At 44.1% G+C, this 21847-nt stretch overlaps 1 protein-coding gene across 3 annotated transcripts in view; it reads right to left on the bottom strand.

Annotated features, from left to right (window-relative positions):
- RALY (RALY heterogeneous nuclear ribonucleoprotein) overlaps positions 1-21847 on the bottom strand; it is an 82409-nt gene that overhangs the window by 8473 nt on the left and 52089 nt on the right. The gene's annotated exons all lie outside the window — the stretch shown is intronic.

The raw sequence follows: 21847 nt of genomic DNA, 5'->3' as shown, positions 1-21847 counted from the left end.
ATATGTTCTCTCATTTGGTACTGACATGATAAGCAGAACCAGGACGTTTCATAAGGGGAAACATGCACATTCAGAGGTCACAATACTAGTGAGTGGCAGGGCTGGGATTTGAACCCTAGTCTGCTGGGTTCTATCTTTCTTAATGCTTATCTCAAATGTTACATCATGCAGTATCTAAATTTTTTTAGTTTCTCTCCTGTTCCTTCAGTGTAGAACCATGGTGAAGAAGTCACATGAAAACTGCAGGTAATACATGCTCTAGAATACCACATTATGAAAATTACTCAGTCTGATCCAGACACTGACCTAGTTATGGCTATCTTTTTGGTATCAGCCATTTTTTAAAAGGTGAGCTAACTAAGCCTCACTGAGCACTCATGGCAGGCTGACGGTGGCATGCCATTAAGTATTATTACTGTTGTTCATATTTTACCAGAAATAGACTCCAATAAGTTCTTTACTTGCCAGAACAGGCCAGTTGGTCCCCACAGCCCATTTTTTTTCATCTCTATCACTCTTCTTTACAGAGCTAAAGCCAATTTAAATACTCCAGTTAAGTCAGCATATTACCCATCTTTACACTAACTCATTCAAATTTTATTGTTTGCTTAGAGATAATATTGTACCTACTCTTTGCTCTCTACACTTTGACAATGTCTTTTACCCTAGGGAGCCATATAAGTCTCTCCTACCCCCAACCCTGGACATGCTACATCAGAGCACAGGCTCCAGAGGGAAAGGAAAAGGAAGGAGGCTTGATGTTGGTAAGAAAAACCTACCAATAAGTATCAGCATTTGTACTTACTGGCCCAGACTTCTGCTCATTGGCACAAATTTGTACAACACCCTTTTGGAACCCTCCTATCTCAATACTCCATTATAGAGCTATTACAGAAGGTGCTGAAGACCTTAAGCAGTATGGAAGAGGAGAGGAGGGAAGGGGAGGGGAAGGGAGGGGAGAGGAGGGAAGGGGAAGGGAGGGGAGGGGAGGGACAGGGTGGGGCAGGGTGGGGCAGAGCAGCCTCTCATCAGCCTAGGCTAACTGTAAACACCTACCTATGAACCTAGTATTTTTGGGTAGGGGAAGCTTCTTTTCAAGGAATTATTACAGAGCTGAGTATAGGCGGGGAAAGCCTTATCTTTTGTTCCACTATAAGAGACCCTTTTCTCTTCAATCCTCCCAGCCTGGAAGCTGGCATGTTCTGACCAGCAGATGGCACTCACTGCAAGGAAACCATAGGCTGGACCTGAGCCGAAGTAATTCTGAAAAAGAACCTACTCCTACCTAGGCTTGCAGTAGCTTGATGGATGTACTGGGGTCAAGTGTGTACCATCCTAGGTAAAGGACAGGGGCTGAGAGGGCACTGTTATTGATGAAGGAGCTGGTGCCACCTTTGGAAAGGGCCTGGAAAGGACAGACTCTTTTTGTTACTCAGTTTACTTTTACATCTAATCATCATTTATTAAGCAGTGAGGAACATAAAAGGTATTATCCATGAAAACACTTACCATACTGTCCATGTGCAGCACGAAATACTCAATGAATGTGGGTTCCCTTGGCCCCTCCACCCCCATTTCTCACAGTCCTCTCTGATAATCCCTCGCCTACCTGGATAACAAGCCATTCAAAAGTTAATTCTTCATGCATCGTGGATGAAGCAAGAAGTTTGTGGGGCTCCTCCATGGGCATCAGATAACGGTCCTGGTTGGTTCAGCTCAGAGCCATGAAGTTTTGGCTCAGAGAGAAGCCACCTACTGTGGCTGAAGGGAACCAACCACTGGCCTGGGATGTAGACCAAGATGGGAAGAGAAGGGGGACAATGGTTCAGATCTGTTGATGACTACTATCTCTGCCACTGACCTGGCAGAGGCAAGACAGGTGCTGGGCTCCCTCAGACCTCTGGCAGGAGCTTCTAATATCAGCCACTGAGCGGGAAGCATTTGTTGAGCACCTACGTTTAGTGCTACAGCAGGCACAGCACTCACTCCTTAGCTGGTGAGTGAAGTTCTTCAGGTTTGGCCATAACCAATCTTTTCTCTTATCACCTGGGGTCTGGGACAACTGTGCATAAAAGGACTTTGCAAACAGTGAAACTCTTTATAGGATCTAATAATTACACTCTGACTAGTTGAACTTCTCTCTTCTAACAACACTGCCCAATACTGGTGAAGCCCATTCTAGATGAGGATGAAGGTCAGACTGGAACACATTCTGAACAATGCCAAGAAAGGGCTGTCAAAAGCCATGTCACACAAAGGTTACTATAAAGAGACCAGGGACATTTATACTTGTGGCCATGCTGGGTGAGGAACCTGCAGGGCCATGAAGAGAGGTCCACCTGAAGCATGCTCTGGGCACCAACCCCTATACTCTGCCCTCCGCCTCCGTCATCTAATCAGCCCTCAATCTGCTTTCAAGGCCTGTACACTCTCCCAAGGGCAGGCCGTACTGCTACTGTGCATACTCCCTAAGCCCAAAGGGATAGCTATCTATAGGAATACGGAAAAGCTTCAGTGTCTAAACACATGTTTATGAGGCCCCTCAAAGTGAGGGCTCAAGTCGGGCTTAGGAAATGAAAAGCGTGCCCAGACTAGCTCTTCCAGAACTGCTAAGTTCAGGTACTCCCAAAGAGTCAAGAAATCTAAATTCAAACATGGTCTTCCAGGTTGTTAGGAACTTAACAACTTGTTAGCTTCATTTATAACCTCCCAATATTTAGACATATGACGTAAGTCTCCACCTGTAGTCTTGTCCGCCCTGCAAATGGTAGAGGCAGCCCTGATGAAGGCTGGGGCACAGTAAGTGCCCAATAAATATTAGGGAGGAAGCAATAAGAATAACATCCCAGGAGATGTTGAGAAGGGCTAGTGTAGCCCTACCTGTGTGGGGGGGGGGGGGGGGGGGGGTCCAGGTACCTCATTAAAACACTAGAGTCTCGGACCCAACATCCCCCTACCCGCTGCAGACCAACCACCCCCAATTCAGTCCTCCCCCCTACAATTCTTTTCTTGGTTCTTCCAGGCTTCCCCCTAGCTTAGAGTATGAGCCTTAGTAAATATTGACATCCTATTCAGCAGAAGCTGGTTGATTTGATAAGCTATTTCCCCCAGCCAAGCCCTGCCTCCAAGATTTGCTGTGTAATTGAGAGCAAGGTGTCTGCAGTCCCCCAGAGGCCCCATGCTCTGCAATGAGCCAAGGAGAGGTGGGTAGAGGGATAAATCTTGGTGGTGGGAAAAGGAAGAAAGGACCAGACTTCTTCCCAGAGACTTCTACAATGTCAGGCTAGCGGGGACTTCCATGAACATGGGGTTTATACACCTTTACCCTGAGGAACAGACGGGAATACGCCCCAGCATGTGAGTGGCAGGGTCAAGAACCTCATGAGTCCTCCAAGTTCTTATATTCCATCTTTTCTTTGGGCTGGTGAGGGACTACCCCTCAGGACAGTGAGAGGCTTGGAAGGGGCAGTCCACATATGCTATTTGAGGAAAACTGGGGACTGTTTCCCAAGAAAGTGTCTTGATCTTGACCTTTACCTGCTCAAGAAATAACTGCTGAATAAAAGCCAGGCCCTTAAGCTAATTAAAACCCACCAGAGACACAGGCTTTGAAATACAATTTACAGCTCAAAGGGATGGGCTCACTTCTCCAAGCTAGTAAGAACAGAGGAAATTTGGCAAAAACAAATCATTTTTCCCAGTTGAAACGTTTCAGATGGAGGCTGGGTTTCAAAAGCCAAGAGCCAAGTCTGAACATGTGGTAAAGTGACGGGGCATTGTAAAGGTAGAAAAACCCTAAAACGTATGACCACCCCTGAACTCTGGGTACATGAGACCCCCAGAGAACTATCAAGGTAAAAACAGCTTCTGATTCTACATGTGCCACTTTATTTAATCCTCACAACAGCCCTGTGAGGAGGTAAATAGGGGAATGAAGACTCAGAGAGGCCAGGTTATTGGTTAATAGAGCAAAGTCGGGACTAGAACCCAGGTCTGTTAGACTCCAAAAGCCTGTTCGAAGAGATGCCCTGGGTACTCGTTGCCAAGGTTAGAACATGTTGCCCTAAGCCAAAGACACCCTCTCCTTGCTCCTCACATCTTCCCTTTCTCCTCATGTTAGCAAAGGATTTTAATGAACAAAATCAGTTTATGTCCTTGATCCTGATGTTGTTAGTCCCATTTTATAGATGAAAAGCTGAGGCGTAGCAAGAGTAAGCGGCTTACTTAAGATCATCCAGCTAGTAAAGGGAGCATCTAGGAGATTTGAATCCAGGCTTCTACACACCACTGTTTCAGCAGCTGTCCCAAGGCTCGGACTCTGCCATGTCAGCCCTCGTAATCCTGGCTATCAGGATCAAATTCAGTCTTTGGCCTAACCTCTGAGGCACTCAGCCATTAGAATTCCCACTGCCTCAACTCTGTAAATCCTACCTGGCACTGGATCTCTTCTTCTTGAAGCACTAATTTCAAAAGAGGAGCTGCTGTTCTTGGTCTTGATGACTCCCAGTGCCACTAAGAGCCTCTGTCAAGGCCAGCCCTGCTTGACACCTCTGGCCTTATTCTCCAAAGTGTAGATGAGGGTCACGCCAGCCTGTGGCCAGACCTCTGCCCTTAGATAACATTGGGGATGTAAGAATGATTTTGAAGGAAAATATCTATCAGTGATGGTGAGGCTATTTCTGGAGAAAGTGCAGCAATTAGACTGATCAGTGCCCAGAGCCTCCTTGGTCCAAAGGATCCTGGTTAACAGGCGGCCAAGGATGACAGAACATCTATTAATCTCATTAAACTCACCAGGCCCCAGCTCATTAGCAGGGCCCAAATGATCATTACTGGCCAGACAGGACTAATTTCCCAAAGAATGCTCTTTAGTTCCTGACTATTCCCACTCCCATGAGAAACCCCAGCTTCCAGGATATGAATACTGAGGGCTCCTAGAATGGGTGAGAGTATAAGGAGTATAGGCAACAGATTCAGGACGCTTGGCGTTGGCTTCGTTGTTCTTAGTCATATGACCTGCAACAAGTCATCTTATTTCTCTGAGCCTTATCAACCTTATTCTGAAAACAGAAATAATCCTGATTACCTTCCAAATCTGACATAAAATCAAATAGGCTAATCAGTGTGAAAGTGCTCTGTTGTATCTGTAAACATACTATAAAAGGATAGAGAATTACAGCTATTGTTATCCAACTCCTATCCCCTATACTCATTCAACTAACATTAAGCATTCCCCTTTGGAGCAGGCACTATGGAGATGCTGGGGAAGAATGCTCAAGGGCCTTGTCTTCTACTAGCTTTTCAACAAAGCTTTCTCTCCAGGAACCTATTTCTTAACTGTTTCCTAATAACAAAGGAAAGAATGCACCTGAAATAGTAGAAACTGCACAGGCCCTGGAGTCGGACAGGAATGAGTTCCAATTCCAGCCCTACATTTACAAGATGTAAACTTGAACATGTCCCTTAAACTCACTAAACTTGATTCCTCAAATGCAAAATGGAACCAACCTCCAGGATTATTAGGATTAGAGATAAAGTGTAAAAAGTGGTTGGTATAATGGCTGAGATCAGTAGGTAGATACATAAGAAACTCAAAAAATGCCCTGGGCCCTACACAGATGAAAGTAGCCCAGTAGTCTAGATCATCCACATCCCAGCCCTATGTTCTTTACCTTTGTCATCTCCCAGTGCCCTGTACCCTGCCTGAGAATAAGTGAGTCAGGGGTAGAGGACCTATGCGTACTCTCTCCATTGTCCCAGTGTCTGGAACTAAACCTTAAAATTTAATAAAGTTGCTTCCCACCCATGCCTATCAAATCACTACTATTCGGGTCTGGGAGAGGAAAGAACATTAGCTGGGAGGGGTTAGGGTTCAGGTCTTGCTGAGCCAGTGACTCACTCCGCAGCTACACCATGAGGTCTCTATTCCTAAACTACAACATTGTTAACAGCATCTGATAGGCCCTGAGGCGAGACCCAAAAGCAGAGGCAGGGCTGGGGCCTCTGTCACCTTTCCCCACAGTGTTTTCTGGGTATCTTGTACCCTAACTCTACCCCTGATTGTGGCCTTAGGCTAAGGCTTAGCATCTGTGACAAGCAGCCCTTACAGCTACAGGGGAGAAAGGCAGCAAGGAGTGGGTAGGTACAACCCTGGCCCTATAATCCCCAATACTGAGTTACAGTTAGGAATCTAAAAATAATTGTCAACCTCTTTATTTTTGCGAAACTCCTCCAAACACTTATCTACGCATTCAATCATAATTATAGCCATCCAAATACTCATTCATAAGTGAATAAGGCCAACGCATTCAACCAGGAATTGATCTGGTACCTGATCTCAAGGAACTCCCATTCCATCAGGGGACATGCACGATGACCATAAAGCACATGTGCCTGGGCTGGAGTTCACTGCTCCAAAAGCTGCCCAGACAAAGCAGTATCGGATATCAAGAGAATGGGAAGAAGCACCACAGAAGTCTCCACAAGACAGTATGTTTAAGGCTAACTCCAAACTGGATGGTGACATGGGGAGAGGCTCTGCCTGGCAGGAGAAACTGCGGTAACAATGTACAAAACATGCCGCTTTTTCCTCTTTGCTCCCCCTTCAAGTATATCACGATAAGGCCAGAAATAAATGTCTGAAAGGGGGGAATTTCTTCAGTGCTGCCTCTTCTTCCCTTGATAGTAGCATACTTGTCTTGGAGAAGAACAAAACAGAAACACACAACTTAATATGCAGCAGCTTTATACTAGGCACTGTGTTGGAAACTTTACAAGCATAATGGCTCATAATCTTGACCACAACCCAATGAGATTAAGTTATCATCTCCACTCTTCAGATGAAGAAACTAAGGCTCGGAGAACTTAAATAATTTGTCCAGAGTTACATTTAGGTGGCATGACTAGGATAAAAAGGCCCTAATCTTAACCGGTTGTAAAGTCTGTGCTCTTCCTACTCCACTAGATTGCTCCCGCTGACTTCTCCTCTTCCCACAGAAGACTGATCCTGGCTTCATTGCTGATTTGCCACGTGACATTGTGTTTTGGAGCAAGTGACCACAAAGGGCCCTTTCAGGGCTAAGCATGATCATCATTATCAACACTTCTTGAGCACTTACTACTGCACTTAGTCTTCCGCTAAGGGGTAGGTGATGGTATACCATTCTGCTCATTTCACAGATAAGGAGACTAAGGATTGGAGCTTGGTCTTTTACACTAACCAGGAAATGGCAGTGCTGCAATCAATCAGTCTGAGATCAGAGCTGTGGTGCTCTTAACCTTGGCCCAAAATGGCTTCATTCCAGGTTATGCCCTGTACCAGCGGTCGGCTTCTAACACTCTCTGGTCCTTTGAACATAAATGCATGGGGTCTTGCTGAGGGCATACACTCTCAAGTCCAAGAGCCAATAAGCACTTGCTGTAAGCCTGGGGCACAGTCCCCCTCCCACTTCCTACTCCTGAAGGGGCTGGCTCCTCACAGTGATAATGTGGCAAGATTAGTCACTGCTTGCTGTTGGTTGATTAGAGCTATTCTTTTCTGTAAATGAAGTTTAAAAGTCATCAAAGGGTCTGTCAGCTGTGACTTATGAGCCTCTTTCCCGCAGGGAAGTCAGGCAGTGACAAATGCCCCTCTCATTCTGCCATCCATTAAAAGTCGGAAGGTGCCGTGCTCCAATTACTGGAGACCCCGAAGGAGCTCATGGAAAACCCTGTTCCAGGCTGTGGCCATTATTCAGGCCTGGCAGGGCTGCCAGCAGGGTTACCCTAGGCCCAGGCCCAGAGCATGTTTCTGACTCTGTGAACCAGCTCTTACTATCCCTTGTGTTATCTCTCATGGGTTTATCCTAGACACATTTCATAAAGGAGTCAAAACATGGACACCACGTGGGCTCTCTCAAAGTACTCAGGACCAAGAATGCCTAGACAAACTGACATGAGGAAATAGAATCATGCTGTCATGTGGAGAAGGAAGAGACGATGAAGTACGTAGGATGTTCAAAGAAAGTACAAAGAAAGAGGACCCTTACGGAGCATCTAGTGTCATCACTGCCTCCGTACTCAATACTCAGTACAGGCCACGCTCTGTCCAGCTAAATGTGGAGGAACTAGGTGAATATAAAACACAGTCCCTGCTACTGAAGGTAGATGCGATACTTAAGGTCTAAAGAAGTGACTTGCCCAAGGTCACAAAAAATACATCAGGGTCAGTGATGGAATGAGAAAGCAGGTATCCAGACCTCTTTCATGCAGAACATGCCATAATGGTTAGAGCGCCAGCTCCTGGGGCGCCTGGCTACCTCAGTCTGAGGAGCATGCGACTTTTGATCCCAGTGTCGTGAGTTTGAGCCCCATGTAGGGTGTAGAGATTACTTAAGTAAATTTTTTTTTTAACTTAAAAAAAAAGTGCCAGCTCCTATTCAAATCCCACTTACACAATACTAGAGGTTTGGGTTCCATTAAGTCCCTTAAATTATCCAAGTCTCAGAAAAATGGGGATTCAGAGTTGTGTTGAAGATTAAATTAGATAAGACAAGTTACAACACACAAAGGCAGGCACATATTAAGTATCCCAAAATAGTATTTACCATCAAGTACTTCCTGAAATGAAGTCTTTGAGGTAGGTATTATCAATCTCATTTTACAGACAAGACTGAAGTTTCTTCACTTTGTCACACTAAATAAGCTGATACTTCTCAAAACTCTGTGAAGAACTACTTTTCTGTTTTGCTTTTTAAACGTCCAATCCATTACAAATACATTTGTCAAATACAATAAAAATGCCAAATTACTAGTTTCTCAGCACTTACTCTCCATTTCTAGGCTTCTCACAACCCGGCTCGAGTTGCACACTGGCACCCACTAGGAAGCTACCCTTGAAGCAACTCGCACCGCCCCTGTCAACCTCCATGGAAACCAAAGCAAAGAAAGTAGAGTTTATTTCATTTCTTTCAAGTCCTTTAGCCCAATTCTTTCAGACTTAAGTATTAGACCAATTTACAAAAACTATCCTAACCTTTTTGCTTCCATCAAGAAAGAGAACTGGGTTAAGCAGGCCAAAAGTAAGTTCAAGGACTTGCCACCAAATACTTCAGGTGATTTATCTTGTCATCTATTCTAGGTCATGTTATATCCTTCAAGGGAAAATGCTCTAGGCTGTCTGGGACTGCAACAGTCTTCCTGAGGCCTGGGGATCTGAGAGAGGGTATATTCCTGAAGAGCCTGGTACTTCTGGACCCTGGCTCCCTAGACACTAGAAGACATTAAGAAACTAGGCAGGAAGGGGAGGCATGTTATAACTTTCACAGTCTTATATCATGGCTGCTTACACAGTAGTAGTCTTCCCTCCTACGAGTTTCTTAAAAGAAAGACTGACTAATTCCCAAGTTCCACAATATACCGAAGAGTATAACTGGCTGAAGCAGATGAGCAGCCAAGAGACTACAGGGTACCTTAAATCTTCCAGGTGCATGGCCAAATTATCATCACTGTATAAAACTTTGTTCTAACTGAGCCTATATGCTTAGACTATCTTTTGGCACAACCAAAAGTAGAGTGGGTCATATGATACAGTGCAGAGATGCGTATAACCTGCTACTATGAGGAGGGGCCTGTCCTCAAGCAGTAGCCAAAGCCTGCATGTTTATTCCCACATTAAGAGACCAAGTAATCGGGTCAAGAGAGGAACTTCTGAAGCCAAAATGCTTTCACTCTACCACTGACTAGCTCTGTGACATGATCTTTGGGTAGTATCTTAAGTTCTTTATGCTTCAGTTAGCTCACCTGTAATATACGGACAGCAATACATATCTGTGGGGTTCCCAAAGGATAAAATTTAATTTATGTGTTTACAACAGTATCTGGTACATTACAAAATATGCAAGTATTAGCTACTGCTGCCACTACTGTTACTGTGGAACCTGTAAGTACTTTTCCATGTAAGTATCAAAGGGAAAGTGGTGAATTCTTCCGTGACAATGTCACCCAGAACTGAACTGTGATGAAGGAAGGATTACTATCACTGTGGATGCAATAGTCTCTTCAAACATGTCACAAAAATTCTAGTATTTGGAAATGTGTCTTGAACAAAAAGGAATCACAGGAGTAGGCACTCATTAAGTGTTGAATGAATAAATGAGTGCCTAAAGCAGCTCCCCTCCCTCCAAGAAAATACAACTGGAGAAGGGGGTCAGGAAGAGGTCCCTCCCTAAGTTAAGGTTCCAAAAGGGCTCTTTGTACCTTAAAGACCCAGAAGGGAGGTTGGGTTCCTCTTCTGGGCAATAGGGCCCCAAAAGCTGATAATGCAAGAAACCTCTACTTGCTCACTGTTCTGTGTCTCCAATATAACCTGCACTATGTGGCTATTCTATTCTGAATAAGGCTGCGGAAAGCTGGGCAATGGTAGTGCACATAGCCCCATTGTCTAGCCTATCTTAGAAGAGGTGAGGGAGGGGCACCTGGATGGCTCAGACAGTTACGTATCTCTCCTCAACTCAGGTCATGATCTCAGGTTTGGGAGTTCGAGCCCCACATCAGGCTCAGCTGTCAGCAAGGAGCCTCTTTGGATCCTCTGTCTCCCTCTCTCTGCCCCTTCCCCCATTCACATGCGCTCCCTCTCCCTCTCAAAAAGTAAATAAACATTTTTTTAAATTAAAAAAAAAGCAGGGGATTCTGAGGACAACAGAAAGGGAGGCCTAACCCCTCCCAAGCCAAGCCTTGCCCTAAGTTAAAATAGCAACAGGGGATTGCTAGCTTTGGATTTCTGCTTGCCTGTGGAGCCCTGGGTCCTGAATCCCACCTCTACTAGCTGTGTAAACTTGGGAAGGCATTTCATTCCTCTAAGGGTCAAGGTTTCTCATCTGTAAAATGGGATAAAAATCCCTGTTCTGCGCCCACTGGCAATGCAGGTTGCTATGAAGGTCAAAGGAGATAACATGCGGCAATGTGCTCTTTTACGGGAGACGTGCTTCATAAATATGGACAGGAATATTGCCTGGATGGACTCCTGCTGCCGGTCTTCCTAGACAGAGGTGCCCAGGCAGGAAGCCAGTTGGCTGGAAGCAGGTAACACAACTTGGCACTGCAGCCAAGCACTGTGCCGCCCTCAGGTGCAAGGGCAGTTGATTAAAATCCTTTCATGTGTAATCAATATTTTGCTCATTACAACAGTCTTTCTCCTTGAGAATACTGAATGCCACTCCTCACAGTCCCTCAAAAGCTTGATCCTGTAGACAGCATATGCACTGGCATATATATATTTTTTTCTAATTCCCTACATTCAGAAAAAAAGGGAAGAAAGCTGACCTCTCTCCAGGGTGCTGATCTAAATCTATCTTAGGGCTCACTCCAAGCATGATCCCACAGTGTCATATGTTTGGCCCAAAGGACCACTAAGAAGGATGTCACTCAGTCACTCTGCCTTTGTCCCTCTGGTAACAAATTAACTCCTCCAACATTACTAAGTATCTACCTTGAGAGAGAAAGCAACTGTGTCCCTGCCATCTCCTTTTTAAAAATCTTCAGCGGCTTCCTACCACCATAAATCAAGTTCAACTCCTTTAATGTGGCTTAGAAGTCCCTTTATGAGTTAAGGCTATCAAATCCACATACAAAAATACTCTAAGGAGTTATTAAAGTCCTACTCACTTTACAGATAAGTAAACTCCAGTTCAGACAGGCAAAGTCAGTTGCCCATGGTCACAGTGATCGAGTCAACATGAACTGGGTTCTTCTAAAGGCCTGGGTATCAGACTCAAGCACAGTCTCAAGTTTGAAACCACCTTTACTTGGACAAAGCTATCTGAGTCAGGTGTGGGGATGGGGCATCAAATGGCTCAGGCAAAGCCTTCCTTTCAGGGAGCTGCTTAGACACTGTCCCTTGCTGGAGGCTGCCAATCTGACCTCTTCCACCCTCACAGCTACAGCATCATTAATAAACTTGACATATGACCAAAATATTCATTTGCATGTAATATGGAACACATTTGCATACCTAAGCTCAAGAGGCACTGATGCCACAAGCATCAAATAAAAGCCAACCAATGAACCACAAAAAGTTGGGGGACAAGGGGAAGCCCCCAAGGCAACAAGCATACCAATACCTAATGAACTTCTAAACTAGTTAATTCAACTGATCATGACAGAAGCAGCTTTATGGTCTTTCTCCCAGTCATCATCTTAGAAAGAATTAACTAACCCTTTCTGGTCCCTTTTCTCCTCAAAAACAAAACACTACACTAAACAAGTTTCCACACTCCAATAGCTGGTATTTCCCCCAGAACTTTGAGGTCTCAGCTGTGGGAGCAGGAGCATGTGCTATGGAACAGACACACCAAGATTTAAATCCAGGATCAACCATTTAACTTACTAGCCATGAAATCTTGGACAAGTCACCAACTTCCTGAACCAGTGTTCTCTACTAGGCATATACTCCCCCCACATACTGAATCATCCATCCCCTCACTGACATAGTCAACCAAGGCCTGATTTGGCCTCCTAAAACTTTTAGAATGCAGCCCTGTCTCTCCATTCTTACTGTCACTCTTCAAATTCATCCTCCACACAGCTACTAGAATACTATCACCATATCACTCCTTTGCTTCAAACTGAAATTAAAGTTTGCTTTATTATATCAAAATTCTTAGCCAATAATTTGGGTATTTGTGCTACTTAGTATGTTTATTTTTTGAAATCACCATAAGAAATCATCTAAACCCCAACTCCTCTCTAGGATGGAACTTTTGTCAGCACCATGGTATATATATTTCCTTCCAGTTTTACCTTTGGCATTATATTTGGGTTACATAGTTAAATCATTCATCCAATTCTGTAACCTAATTTTTTCAATTAACATTATAACATATACATGTTATAACATATTTGTCCTTACTGTTGCACAGTTTTCAATAAGCCCCATTTTTTGTAACTACTGTTTTTAATAACTGATAGTTTTCCTGAGTGACTTTATCGTAGTTTATATACTGGTTGTAGTCAAGTGATCATTTATGCTTTTCCCAATTTCTCATGATTATAAAAGACATCTACAATAAAGTTTATTCTATGTATTTGATTATTTCCTTAGGACAGATTCCCAGAACTGGAATTACTATGTCAAATGTATGAACATTTTTGTGTCTCTTAAGATACACTAATTGCTTTCTAAAAATGCTGTACCTATCAATTTACCCTATCACCAATGAATTACTCTTTCATGGCAACCTCACCAGAATCATGTCCTAACATTATCATGTATTATCATGGGCAGGGTAAGGGGAAAAGGGGGATTAATTGGGAGAAAAAAGGCAAATCTTCATTTTTTCCCCATGTATATGTGAAGGTAATAGTGTCCTGGGTTTATCAGTTTTTCCACCTACAGAGTTTTGAATGCCACAAAGAAGTTATTATAGGCTCCTAGGCAGAGGAATAATATGCTGAAAATTTCCAGGACCTACTCATTTAAAAATCATTTATTGAGCACCTATTACTGTCAGACACTGTACAAAATATAAACAAGCCTTGGAGGAATTCACAGTCCAGTGATGATCTCAGAAAAACCAGAACTTATATTTCATCTTAATAAGGGCTATGACAGGAAGACTTCAAAAGCATGTCACTTAACAAAAAGACAGGGAGAGAAGAGAAAGGAGGAAGTCTGAAAAGAGTCATCAAGAAGTCCTGATCTTGTCCAGAGAGATGAAATCGAACTTAGCCCAAACACAAACGAGGGGAAAGACATTTCGGAAAGAGGAATGAGCACAAGCAAGGCTGTGGAAGCTTAAAAGAAAAAAAAGCTTCGTACGTATTGTGGTTTGGCTGGAGTACAAGGAAAGCAGAGGGCCTGGCAGAGGCCAGATCAGAAAGGGCCCTGTGGGCCGCTGAAGAGCCTGCTTCATGGAACCCATGACCCACTCCTATGTCACAGGCAGGACAGTGCTCAGTATGGAGGCATTCCTAAGTCCCTAAAGCTCTTTAGAGTCTGAACCCCACAAGTCAACCCCTGATCATCCCAACTGTGTGGACTCCTTTTTGTTTTATGTGTTAGTCTTCTCTCACCAAGCACCATAAAATTTTTGGAGTGTTTTTCACGCCACCTAGCATATTATTAGGTACATGGCAGGAACTCCAAAAGTGCTTGTGGACCAATTAATTAGAGGTACCTCATGCAATAGTACATACAGCTCACAATGCCCTTGCTGCCCTGGCAGAGCCCCTGCCAATCCCAGCAGATGCTCAGTCACTGCCTCTCCTGGCAGATGTCCTGCCTCAGAAAGCTACCTCGCCCGTCTTGCTCATTCTGCCAAATTAAAAAAAAAAATTGATGCTTGGGTACAAGAAGCTATAAAGTAAGAGATACCTAAGGAGCATATTGGGTGGCCAGGGAGGGAACCTGAGGACATAAATCCTTCCCCATAGTCCACTCCTCAAGCCAAGGACTCCCTGAGCTCTACTGGCAGTTCTGGAACACCAACAGCATCCCCCTCATAAAAATAAAATGGGTTTTTCCAATATAGCATGTTAAAAGTCTCCTTTGAGTAGCTGCTGACCTTCTCTATGGTATTACCTACTTTCTACATTAATAACAGTGGCTTTAATGATGACAAGGATATTAATAGGATGATTATTTCATCATTTAATATAACAGTAAGTGATTCCTACCCTGCTAGTTGTGGTATGATGCATGGGCGGTGGGGACTGATGTGCTAACATCCATCTGAGGAGACTGTATTAAAATAATCTGTTTCTGTGCCATCTTCTTTCCTACACGGACTGTGAATTGCTGATGTCAGGGGACAACACTTTCAGCATCCCCTCTGCCTTTCAGGATCAGCTCTGGCCGAGAGTGGGAGCTCAGACATACCTGCTGACCTGAACTCCACATACCACTGCCCTGCCACCTCCACCATCCATTCCTCATAAAGAAGCAGGCTGTACAGATAACACAGCCAGAAGAGACTTGAGAGAGAGAGAAACGAGGCATCTTTGCAGGGGCCTAATCCACCCAGCCTTTAGGAAAGTCTGTTTTATAATGTAGTAAATGATTGTCAGGATTCATTAATTGCTTACTATGTGATAGATGAGCTGCTAAGTATTTTACTTCTCATTCTTAAAAGTCTTTGACATAAGAATTGTATCAAGATCACGATAGCCATTTCTGAGGCCCTTTTAAGGAGAATGATTCTGGCATCACACAACCTGGGTTCGAATCCCAGCTCTGACATATATCATCAGCTATATGATCCTTGGTAAATGACCTCTCTGGGACTTAGTTTTCTCATTTGTTAAGTGGGAATAACATTGCAGTATCTTCCCCATGAGGCTGATGGGAGAATTCAATGAGATAATATACCATCAAGTTAAGCATTCAGGAATTTTCTAAATGAAAAAACCATTACTATTGGTCCCACTGTTCCAAATATCACACTCTTATCACTGAGTAAGATTAAAAGAGAGAGTTTGCTTCATCAGTAAAGCAGAACCAGAGCCTATTAGATTTGGTGATGGAGACTAGGGCAAGAAAGGAGTTCTCTTGAGCATACATCCACTGATGTGAGCCCCTGATGAAAATGCTTCAGAAAAGCCTTTGTTTCTCATCTCCCAGGTAGATGCAGTCACTTCCCCCTCTGGAACACGATATCCTCTACAGGCCTCTGCTACAGCAACATTTGCTGCACTTGTATTCACACACCTGTCTCTCTCCAGTATACTCTGAACTCCTTGAAGGCAGGGATTCTTTCATTAATCTTTGCAATCGCAGGCTCCGGCACTGCCCTGGCGATCAGTAGATGTTCAGTGAATTTCAGCTAATAACAGGTGAAAGAATCCTAGGTGGGTGCTGTTTCAGTAAATGGTTTCCCAGGGTTCCTGACATGGCAACTCCTCAAAAGTAAACTGTACAGTTGGTGTTCATAAGATGAGGCCACGTTCCTCACCCATTATGGCAAAAGAACAGACAAGACAATGATGGGAGAGAAAACAGAGGGACAGAGCAACAAGCTGGGGACCACTGGTGTCTTTGTTCAGTAGACAAAGGGGGCAGAGGCTCAAAAGAGACATTGAGGGGTACTTGGCTGGCTCAGTCAGTAAAACATCCAACTCTTAATCCTGAGGTCATGAGTTGGCACCCTCGTTGGGTATAGAAGTTAATTTTTCTTTAACAAAAGAAGGCTGAAACTATAGTTCAGAGACTGCTGAATCTGGGCTTTCTGTGGCGAAAGATGTACGAGGTCTTCACCAAGCAAAGTCTAGAAACCTCCATCCTGGTCAACAATCAACCCAGTGAGGGAGACCCTGAAGTATCTAATGACCCTCACTAAACCCCACCACTGGGCCCCACCATGCTGGCTTGCGTGAAGATTATTCCTAAGAATGTACAAATTCTTCACCTAGTAAGTATTTCTTGAGGATTTACTATATGTCAGGCTGGCACTAGGTACCTGTCATAAAACCAGGAATATCACTAATTTGCTATCCAGACCTTGGACAAGTCACTATCCCTTCTCTGAACCTTAGTGTCCTCATAGACTGTTTTGAGTATCAGATGCGGTCTGAAAAATCTACTATATAACTCTGCAAATGCAAAGGTGATGTATTTACTAGATCTGAACTAGAAGACTTAGCAAAATGCAAAGATAGACCCTATTAAATGTCAAGAACAACTCCTTCTACCAGAGGCTAGATGAAAATCCAGCAGCACATTTTTTCTTACATAGGCTTCACACCCAGCACAGAGCCCAATTCAGGGCCTGAACTAAGGACCCTGAGATCATGACCTGAGCTGATATCAAAAGTCGGATAGACCCTTAACCAACTGAGCCACCCAGTGCCCCACCAGCTGCATATTTCTACCCACTGAATTCTGTGGTGGAGATGGCAATGGAGGAACAGAAATTTGACATTCTCTTCTAACCTCTCTTAGGATCCTCCTCCTAGTTACTGGTGTCAGAGTATTCACCAGTAAGAACTGCACTGTAAGCCCCTTGGACGAGCCCCTGGATCCAAAGGAAACCTCTTAAACCAAGAACAAACTTAAAACTTTTGGGGTTAGAGGAACTTTTCCAAATACTGAGCTAACTACCCAATCCCGGGTCCTCCACTGCTTAGAAACATTTGGTGGCCATTAAGCCTGTTGTTTCCTAATCTTTCTGTTTACTGGGATAAACACATCAAAACTGAAAGCTTTATGCTCTAACAATACTCTGATTAGTGTTTGCAGAATCCTCCATAATTTCATGATTTGTTGGCTAGAAGAAGAATGGTGGAGTGCAAATTGTAGTGTGGCTCAAATGGAAGTCAGGCACCCTGAACTTCAGACTTGATTCCACTGTGGACTGGCTCTGTAAACTTGGGTTATAGACCTCTATTACCTCATCCAGAAAATAGAGGAACTGGATCAGCTCAGTGTTGCATGAACTCTTCCATGGATGACCAGTGTTCCTCAAGATGTTAATGAGAGTGCCTCACAAAAGGGGCTCCCTGGCCAAATACAAACAGGAAACCTGGTATATTCTATCTCCCCACAACACACCACTCTGCCCAGAGTCACATGCACACTACAGCTCTGAGAAGTCAGCAGGAAAGAAATGTGCTTCACGTTATTCAGTCTGATTTTTCCCAGTTTATTAACATCTCTTCTGGGGAAGACAACCCAGAACACACTTCTGCGGTTCTGTTCACGTCCAGCCCACTGTGGTTTGTATCAGAAGTACTTAGCCGATGTGCCCCAGTACCCTTGATTCCCACTAATTCAGTTCTCCTACTCCAGTAAGCCACTTAAATGACAGTCTGGTTAACAGAAATTTATTACTTGTAGCTCATTTTACTGTAATGCGAGTACTAATTTTCAGACTCAGAATGTAAGAATTTAAAATACTTGAGATGGAAAACCTGCACCTACTGAGCTTCTAATACTTGTTCTATACCATGCTGGCATTTTTTAATTCATTATTCCATTTAATCCTTAAAGAACCATAAGAGGTAAATATTGTTATCCTCCTGTTACAGAGAAGGAAACTGAGGCTTGGAGAGGCTATGCAACTCGCCCAGTTATACAACCAACAAATGGTGAGCACCAGACTTCAAACCCAGGACTATTTGTCTCTCAATGTCTCTCGTGATTTTGTTTAGGGCTCTGCCACCAGGACTATCAGATAGTCACTAACCTTCCCTGGTCTCAACTGTCAAGTGGGAATGGTAATCCTTGGACTGCTCCCCTCACAGAGTTTCTCTAAGACTCAAAGGCAGTGATGTGCATAAAGAGTGCTGTGACGTATAAAGATATGAATATGAGGGGCATTTCAAACACTGTGAATAAATGTTGATATTTCCTTCTATGATTTATAAGGTCCCACAGGTTATTACAGGCTTCCCATCATGGAAATCAATTTCCTTACCCCAGTTAGTCCCCACCCCAGAAAATCTTTAACATTTTCTGGTTAAGATTTTGGATAAATAGGAAACATGTTAACTCCTCAGTATCAATTACTATTTAGTCTCTTTGTCAAATCATACTAAGCAGCCAATCTGCTTAAGGAGTCAGGACTAAAAACAGCGGAGTGGGTAGGAGCCTAGTAGGAGTCCTATAGTTAGAGAAGATGCCAGAATGACTGCGGGACAAGGCTCCTTAACTTCATTTTGAAACATCCCTGGGAAATAGGTCCAAAGGGTCATTTGGGACAACAGGACCTAGAGCGTCTATATGAAATACACCCAGGGGAGCAACAAGTATGGGTGTGTATGGGGGCCGGGTGACAGGAGATGGGAACTTCACTTTGTTGGCCAGCTTCACTTTGTTCTAGGATGGACAAATACCTTGGCAGGGGCCTACACACAGAAACAGGAGTATACACGGGGCACCTGGGTGGCTCAGTTGGTTAGGCATTGGACTTCGGCTCAGGTCATGATCTCACGGTTAGTGGGTTTGAGCCCCACATCGAGCTCTGTGTGGACAGCTCAGAACTTGGAGCCTGCCTCAGAGTCTGTGTCTCCCTCTCTCTCTCTGCCCCTTTCCACTCATGCTCTGTTTCTGTCTCAATAATAAATAAACATAAATAAATATTTTTAAAAAAGAAAGAAAGAAACAGGAGTATATGGGTGTAGGGCTCTCAACTCATCCTGTGTCCCTGCCTGGGATCACACCCTCACGATCCACACTGCTATGGCCATCTGCTCCCTCCAGCTTCTGGGAGACTAAGGCCAAAAACAACAGCAAAGCATTCTTGGAACCAGGCCCTGGCTGGGGACAGAGAAATAAATAACAAAAAGTCCGTGCTCTTAAGGAAAGCACAGCACCAAGATGGTCTGAGCCTAACCAGAGCTCTCTTGTATAGAAAAGTCTCTGGTTCATAGAGTATATTCAAGAATTATGTGACCTAAACAGACTCAAAAGAGCCTACATCCTATAATTTAAGAGGACCTGTTTGGTATCAGGAGCCCTGCATTACACTCCTTGGTCTGGCATAAATAATTCACTGAACTCTGGGCAAATTACTTGACTTCTCTGAACCTCAGTTTACTCATCTATACAGCAGGCTCTGTCTATCCCCATAGGTGGTATGTGTAGCTAAATTAGATAATGGTTGAGACAATACACTGTACATGGCATGAGATGAACAGCTGTAAGTCAAGGAGCACTGGGACATGCAGTCTTAAAAATTCAGAGCCCAGGGGCACCTGGTGGCTCAACTGGTTAAGTGTTTGACTTTAGCTCAGATCATGATCTCAAGGTCCGTGGGTTTGAGCCCCATATCGGGCTCTGTGCTGACAGCTGTGAGTGGGGAGCCTGCTTTGGATTTTGTGTCCCCCTCTCTATCTCTTTCTCTCTCAAAAATAAATAAACAACATTAAAAATTTTTTTAATGTTGTTTATTTATTTTTGAGAGACAGAGAGAGACAGCCCGAGCAGGGGAGGATCAGAGAGAGAGGGAGACACAGAATCCGAAGCAGGCTCCAGGCTCTGAGCTATCAACACAGAGCCCGACGCAGGGCTCAAACCCACGAACTGTGAGATCATGACCTGAGCTGAAGCCAAAAGCTCAACCGACTGAGCCACCCAGGCGCCCCTAAAAATTTTTTTTAATTTTTTACCCCTCCCCCACCCCTCCTTCCCACCTCTCCCTCATGGCACCTGCCTCTCCCTCCGCCAGCGAGGCCCCAAGACCACTACTAGGCCGAGAATATCCGTACCTCCCACCCAGGTCTGCCCGCCGACCCCTGCCCAGCTGGAGCACCGCCTCATGCTGACCCCTTCAAGTGGCGCCCCCCACCCACCCACCAAGCCTCACCTGGGCAGGGAGGTCCCATCTAAAAAAATTTTTTTAATTGAGAGCCCAGTCTGGGAAGACTGAAATAAGCTCCCTTTCTTCTTCCCCAGCCAACTTAAGTCTGCATTTCTCACACTGGTGATGTCTTTGTATTTGTAGTGATGGGAGAGGGAAATGGGCCACACAAGCAAAGGACAGAAAGGTTGTCATCTTTCTGCTTTCAAAAGTCTGTTCGGATCCACTGTATTTGAATTTATAATGCTAGCTTTTGTTAAACAAAAGCTGTGAAACCATGAACAAGCCTCAATCTTTCTGTTTTAGTTTCCTCATCTGTAAATAGGGGGGAGTTTCCTAAGCGATAAGATTGTAGCTAAGATTAATTAATGATGGAGAAATGTTCGTAACCCACAAAACACCACACAAATACCAGTTATTACAAAGCTGTCTTCCCATCAGCTCATGAGCTAACACATAACAGTGCTTATCACCACTTGACAGGTAAGCTAATCAAAGCCCAGAGAAAATACTGACAGTAACATACAACTCTACTGTGACTTCCTCCAGCAGAGGTAATTATTCCTTTGATTTATTATAGGAGTTGTTTATTAGTTTGGTTGCCTCATTAAACTGACGTATCTCTGAGAAAGGGGACTACATACATCTTATACATTTTTGTACCTCCATGCCCAGCATGGCACACCTAAAGAAATGTTACCTGAATGACTAACATTGGTAGCAGAAACACATCTAGAACCTAGGACTAATCCTGGGTCTAGAGTTCTTATAACCAAAGAGGAAGTAGTCTAAACCTCATACATTTGACTCGTCTTAACTTCTCTCTTCCTCAATTCCTCCACTCCAGCAAGACTCAACTTCCCATTCCTGGAAAATCTTTGGGCCTTTGTTTGTGCTTTCCTGCCAACCTTATAACCATTCTTCATCTGCTTCTTTGCCTAGCTAATTCCTATTCACCTCTCAGATTCAGAGGCCTTTCTAATCTAAGACTGGATTAGGTATTAGTCCTCCCATGACTGTTTTCTTTATCACAGAATCCTGGCATGCAGACACATCAAAAGCGTCGGCTAAAGGTTGAACGAATGAAAAAATGGGTCTAGAAATCCAAGTGATGCAGGGAAAGGTTCCTGGCCTGGAAGTCAAGAGGCTTGACGGACTCTAATTCTAGCTCCACAACTACGGTGCTTGGAGATCTCAGGCAAACCCCAGCCCTTCTCTGAATGATCCGTCAACGAGCTACTGTCTATGAATAATTTCAGAAGGTCCTTTTGGCATGAACAGTATACGAATCTTAGACCCGTGCTAAGTCCTAGGGGTGAAGAACTTCAGAGGCCAATCGTGTGCTCCATAATATGGGAAGCTCAACATCCCTACTCCACAGACTCTTCTCAGCAGCTTCCAACCCGTTGGTTTACTTAATTCCTCCTGATGAAGTGCCAAGAATAAATCGTAGGTGAACAGCAGAGCATTTTAATGAGTCCAGAGCCTAATGAATCTTTTCCTTCCTGTGTCAATTAGAATTTCAAAGCTAGGATCCCCAAGGACCAATTTATTGGGAACAGAGAGAAGCCTTTTGT

This window comes from Suricata suricatta, chromosome 12, assembly GCF_006229205.1.
Source record: "Suricata suricatta isolate VVHF042 chromosome 12, meerkat_22Aug2017_6uvM2_HiC, whole genome shotgun sequence".
Lineage (NCBI taxonomy): Eukaryota > Metazoa > Chordata > Mammalia > Carnivora > Herpestidae > Suricata > Suricata suricatta.
This window is presented reverse-complemented; position numbering and strand designations above follow the sequence as displayed.